General features: G+C 36.8%; 1 pseudogene; it reads right to left on the bottom strand.

The window, feature by feature from the left end:
* Positions 1-4,912: 4,912 nt before the first annotated feature.
* Positions 4,913-6,112, bottom strand: LOC122650674 (annotated as a pseudogene).
* Between the last annotated feature and the right edge of the window lie 273 nt (positions 6,113-6,385).

Raw genomic sequence — 6,385 nt, 5'->3', positions numbered from 1 at the left:
TTTAGGAGAGAAGGAATATAATAGGACATGTATGTGTGACTCCACTAAGGAGATTTTTGACAAGCTTGTTGTTACCTATGAAGGTACTTCAGAAGTCAAACAATCTAAGATTGATATGCTTGTAAATGAGTATGAGTTATTTAAAATAAAAAATGATGAGGATATATGCTATGTTTACTCGATTGACTAACATTGCAAACAAGCTGAAAGGTTTAGGGAAGGTCTACTCCAATGGTGAAAATGTTCGAAAACTATTGAGATCTCTCTCAAAGGAATGGAGACCCAAGACTACCATAATCAAATAATCTAAAGACATTGACAAACTAAGTCTAGATGAGCTGTTGGGATCACTCTAAACCCATGAGATGGAGCTCAAACAAGACACCAAGGAGGATGAACCAAAAGAACCAAAGAAGAAAATTATGGTATTCAAATCATATGAAATCAGCGATGATGAAGAAGAACTATCTGATGACAAAATTGCTTATTTATCCAATAAGTTCTCTAGATTCTTGAAGAATAAAGGAAAAGCCACATTCAACAAGAAGAGATTCTCAAGAGACCAAAAAGGTAAAAATTCTTCTAAAGAGAATATTGACTCTTCTTCAAAAGACATTATGTGTTATGAATGTAGGAAATCAGGACACTACAGGGAAGACTGTCCAAAAATGAAGAAATACAAGAAGGCCTACAAAGCTGAACATTTCTTTGATTCAAGTGATGAAGAAGATGATGATGAAGCATCTAAAGATGAAGAAGAACAAACTAATTTGACACTCATGGCTATTGAAGATGAAGAATTCCAAAGTGAGGTAACCCCCATTTCTCCATCTCATAAAGATAAGGACTTTCTAGAATTGGAAGAAACTTTTGAAGACCTCTACCAAAGTAGCATGGAACTAGCCACTACCAAAAAGAATCTCTTAAAAGAGATAAATAACCTTAAAGATCAAAACACAACTCTAACTTTTTAAATTAACATTTTGGAAGAAGAAAAAGAGAAATTATGTAAAGCCTTAGAATCCTTTACTAACGAAAAAAAAACTCTTGACATCTTACTTGGAAATGCCTCCAAAGCACATCTAAACAAGGAAGGGGTAGGCTATGTTGTGAACAAAGGTTCAAATCAATCAAAAGAGTCAAGTTCAAGTAACATGACAAGTAAAAAAGTCAAAAAAGAAGTTTTGTAACTATTGTAAGAAGAAATGACACTATATTGAGGAGTGCTACTTGAGAAAGAAAAGTCCTCAATTTAGCAAACTTAAAGGGAAGACCACATACATCCCTCAAACTGTTGTATGTAATAATTGCAACAAGAAGGGACACACTATTTGGGAATGCTATCACATGAAGCAACCTTTTCACCCTCCTAGAAGACCCTTCAATGGTCAAACTCCTAAAAGATTTGTCAATGGTCAAAATAGGAGAAATTCATCTAAGGTGCAAAGACCATCTAAGAACCAAGGTTCATATAGAGTACCCCAAAACCAAAGACCTTGAAACCCCCAATCATACCCAAATTGGTGTGGGAACCAAAAGGCAAATGGCAACTAAATGGTTTGAAAACCAAGGAAAAGGTATGATACTAACAATGACGGACCCAACATACAATGGGGACCAAAGTTTTATTAAGTATCTTTGTTTTGTAGGAGAATATGAGCAACTTGGAATGGTACATTGATAGTGGTTGCTCAAAACACATGACATCTAACCCAAAGGTATTTTCGGAGCTCAAGAAGCAAAAAGGAGGATGGGTATCTTTTGGAGACAACAGCAAAGGAAGAATTATTGAAAATGGATCCATAAAATTTGGAGGTACAATTATTTCCAATGTTAGTTTAGTTGATAATCTTAAGTATAATTTACTTAGTGTAAGTCAACTATGTAACAATGGTTATGTTGTTAATCTCAATGCCTCTAAATGTGAGATCAAGGACTCTAACGATAATGATATCCTTGAAGGAAGTAGAAAGGACAATGTTTATACTTGTGTATTTAATATAAATTCTCATAATGCATGTCTCTTTTCTAAGTTTGATGATGCAACCTTATGGCATAAGAAATTGGGACACATTAATCCTAAGATTATTAAATCCCTTTCTTCTAAGAACCTGGTAAGAAATCTACCTAAGTTGAAATTTGATAAGCAACACATTTGTGGAGCATGTTAAAGAAGTAAACTTACAAAGGTAGCTCACAAAGCCACTAACTCTGTTGATACTTTTAGACCTTTGTAATTACTCCATCTTGACCTATTTGGACCAATTCAAACCACTAGCCTAGGAGGAAAGAAGTATACCTTCGTTATTGTAGATGACTACTCCCGTTTCACTTGGACCCTTTTTCTCAAGCATAAAAATGATGCATTTGAGGAGTTTGTATCTCTTTACAAGAGAATACAAAATCAAAAGGGTTACTTGATCACTTCTATAAAAAGTGACCATGGTAGTGAATTTGATAATATAGATGAATTTGGTGAGTTTTGTCAAAAATAAGGTATAACTCATAACTTTTTGGCTCCTAGAACACCACAATCAAATGGTGTGGTTGAGAGAAAGAATAGAACTATCTAAGAAACTGCAAGGACAATGCTCAATGAGTACTCTTTGCCAAAGTATTTTTGAGCCGAAGTTGTTCACACGGCTTATTATGTGTTAAATTGGATTTTGATAAGACCTATTTTATTGAAGACCCCCTATGAATTTTTCCATAATAAGCTTCCTAAAGTTGAAGACTTTAAAGTGTTTGATTGTGCATATTTTATTCTTAACACTAAAGACAACTTAGGAAAATTTGAAGAAAAGACTGATGATGGTATCTTTCTAGGCTACTCCACAAATAGTAGAGCTTATAGAGTATTCAATAATAGAACTCTAATTGTGGAAGAGTCTATGAACATAAAGTTGATGAATCCATGGCCAAGGACAAGTACAAAGACCTAGAAGAAGATGATGAAGATGAAGTATTTGAGATTTGAAAAAGAATTGAAAATATCTCTTTACAAGAACCTAATAATCAAGTACTTCAACTTCTTAAAGAGATTAAGACCATTAAAGACCATCCACTTGACCTTGTAATTGAAAACCTTGATAAAGGTATACAAACTAGGAGTAAAATCCAAAATGTTTGTTCCAATGTAGCCTTTATATCTACCATTGAACCCAAGAACATAAAGGAAGCCCTTTTGGATAGTAGTTGGATCATTGCTATGCAAGAACAGCTTAATCAATTGGAAAGAAATCAAGTTTGGGACTTAGTGCCAAAACCCTCTAACACCAAAATTATTGGGATTAGATGGGTGTTTAAGAATAAACTTGATGAAGATGGTAACATAACTAGAAACAAAGCTAGGCTGGTCGCTCAAGGCTATAACCAATAGGAAGGTATTGACTTTGATGAATCATATGCACCTATAGCTAGACTTGAGTCAATTAGAATGTTGCTTGCTTTTGCCTGTCATAAGAATTTTAGGTTACACCAAATGGAGGTCAAAAGCGCTTTCTTAAATAGCTACATACATGAAGAAGTTTACGTCATTTAACCACCTGGATTTGAAGAATTCACCCTCCCGAAGTGTGTTACCCCCCACTCTTGTGCGCTATTTCTACAACAATCTCCTCTTCAGTGGCATGGCATAAGATTTGAAGCTATCTTCTTTTGTCAATGGCGTCACCATTGAACTTTCTCTTGATGATCTTGCTACTTTACTTCAAGTTCCTAATTCCGGACCTTGTATTTATTGGAACCCGAAGTACACCAATTTAAAAGAATTGGTCAATCATGAAGACATCTATTCCAACATTCTCACCGAATATCAAGGCAATGAATCTTTCATTCCGATTGATCGACTCAAGATGGTCCCTCATGTCATATCTTATATTATTCAACATAATTTTATTCCAAGAGGAGGAGACCGGAGCAAGTGCTTGACCCCACGAGCATACCTCACTTATTGTGTCTTCACCGACACTCAAACTTGCTTTCTTTACTTCATGATGCGATACATGGAACATATTGCAAAGCCATCTCAGAAGACCAATCTTCCTTATGGTCGTCTTCTCACCCACATCTTCAACTCCTTCAATATTGATCTCTCTCGTGAAGTGGAATCATTCAAAACTTCACAACCCATCTTTAGAATTCTCTTTCATAACATCAATATTCTGGATCCTCTTGAAGAATTGGGCAGTGAAGAAGGTGTACCACCAAGACACCAACAACATCAACAAAGGTTTGTACCAGACACTTTTCAAGATTGGATTTCCAATGTTGATGAGTATTTGGATGAAGCAAACACCCATTTGGTGGAACTAGAAATGGGACAACAACAACTTCAAGACGATGTTTCTACTCTCTGCTAAGATATGAAGACCGGTTTTGATTCTCTCAATTCTAAACAAGAGAGTATCCTCACGGCAATTCGATCTTTGGCTCTCAATCTTGGACATCTACCATTTGATACACCGGGAGCTACTCCTCAAGCCAGACCATCTCAAGGTGTTGCTCCACATGGATTTATTCCCTCTATCCCTCCATTTTCGGGGATGTCCTCTCAAGACCCAAATGTTCCTCCGGAGTGATTTTCTTTTGTTTCCTCCCTTATTTCTTTTTGATAATGCCAAAGGGGGAGAGAAATTGGGGGGGCTTATAAGAGAATGGAATTGGGTTTATGTTTCTTGTTTACATGCTATGCTAGGAAATGTAATGTAATTTCTTTTGACATTGACATTAACGCAATTATTGTTTTGAGTTTATTGTTTGAACATAAATTATCTTGATATTGTCTCTTTATCTCTTTCGATACTATTTATTTGTCATCATCAAAAAGGGGGAGATTATTGGGGTCAAATCCACACATCACCTATTATGATTTTGATGATAACAAATAAGTTAGTTGTACTACTGATACAACCTAGGAAACTATACCCAAATTATGAGGAGCACCATTTGAGAAGTCAACTGTAGGATTGTTGTGGGTTGCATCATTGGTAGCGGGTGAAGAAGAGCGGTTGGTTGTAGAACTGTCAACCACCACCACCTCCACCTCCATTTGTTCTGCTTCTCTGCTGCTCTTGGACGGCATCAGCTGAGACATCTTCTTCATCTCCTTCCCCTTCCCCCATAGCACTACATACAACCCCACCACTATCACTATTCCCCCCCCCCCCCACAACGCTGCAAAAAAAAAAAAAAAACATAAACAATTGTAAATAAAATTCACATCACCATAGTTAGTTAATCCTTCCTTGTAAATTACTAATTGTAATTCTCCCAATCATAATCCCAAGGTTACATACAGAAATAGAAGAATAATGCAATTTTTTACCTTCCTAAATGTAGCTTCTCGTTAAGGAGCAAGGAGCTCATGATTGCCACCAACACAAGCGCAAGAGGGTTGAAAACCGCTACGAATACTGGACCCCTTACCCTTACTTCCCACGCTACTATCATAAACATCACCCCCATTGCGAATATTCCCTACACCACCACAACATATCCATTCACCTTGGTTAAGCTTCAAATCTTCAATCATTTTAAATAAAAATAAAAAATTTAATATAATACCGCATAAGTCACGGTTCAAAGCCTGATGTTCCATCCAAGCTTCCACTCCTCCCACTTCCTCTGTACGCATAGAGCGTAAATGACACTTTGTATTGAACCCATTATACACATTAGAGCTGTGCTTGAGAAGTAGCATGGGTACCTCTCGTTCATCTTAGCCTGGAAATTAAGACAAAACAAACCCAAAAAGGGAGGATGAAATTTCAATGTTAGTGGAGGATATTTTTGATATTCTAATCCTATTAATTAATATCGTTGCAATTAAAATTAATCAGACCTGAATAATCAACCAGATTACATAAACCAAACAACTACCAAGAGACAGTAATGAGCCCAATACGTGATTACTAGACTCTGGGTGTGAAGTGTTTCCACTCCCAAGCCCACGAGTAAGGTCAATCTTGGTTGACCAAATGTTGATTTCAGCTCCTTTGTAGAAGGTCAACACCATTGCTCCTCCTATACATATGATAGTCCCTACCATTTTTGCTTTCCCAGCTAACGTCCGAATACCCAGCTTCTCTAGCCTTTGATTAATCAACCCCATCAACATCAACACAACCCGTAGGTACAATCATCGTAGGGGGATCCATCACCATGTTCCTCCGACATAGCATTAGGCTCCTCCATGCCGATACCATCATAATCAGCTGGCTGGGCCTCGAGACCAGCCAGATAACCACCATCTGCATCAAAATCTAAAAGAATGTGTACACAGGGGGTTAGCTCAATTGAGCCAGTGAGGGAAAGGGGAATGCACAAACACACAATCACACATAGTCCATGATGAATGTAATGTTATTAGATTTTTCACCTAAAA

This window comes from Telopea speciosissima, chromosome 1, assembly GCF_018873765.1.
Source record: "Telopea speciosissima isolate NSW1024214 ecotype Mountain lineage chromosome 1, Tspe_v1, whole genome shotgun sequence".
Taxonomy (NCBI): domain Eukaryota; kingdom Viridiplantae; phylum Streptophyta; class Magnoliopsida; order Proteales; family Proteaceae; genus Telopea; species Telopea speciosissima.
Note: the sequence above shows the minus strand (reverse complement) of the source record. Positions and strands in the feature narration are given on the sequence as shown.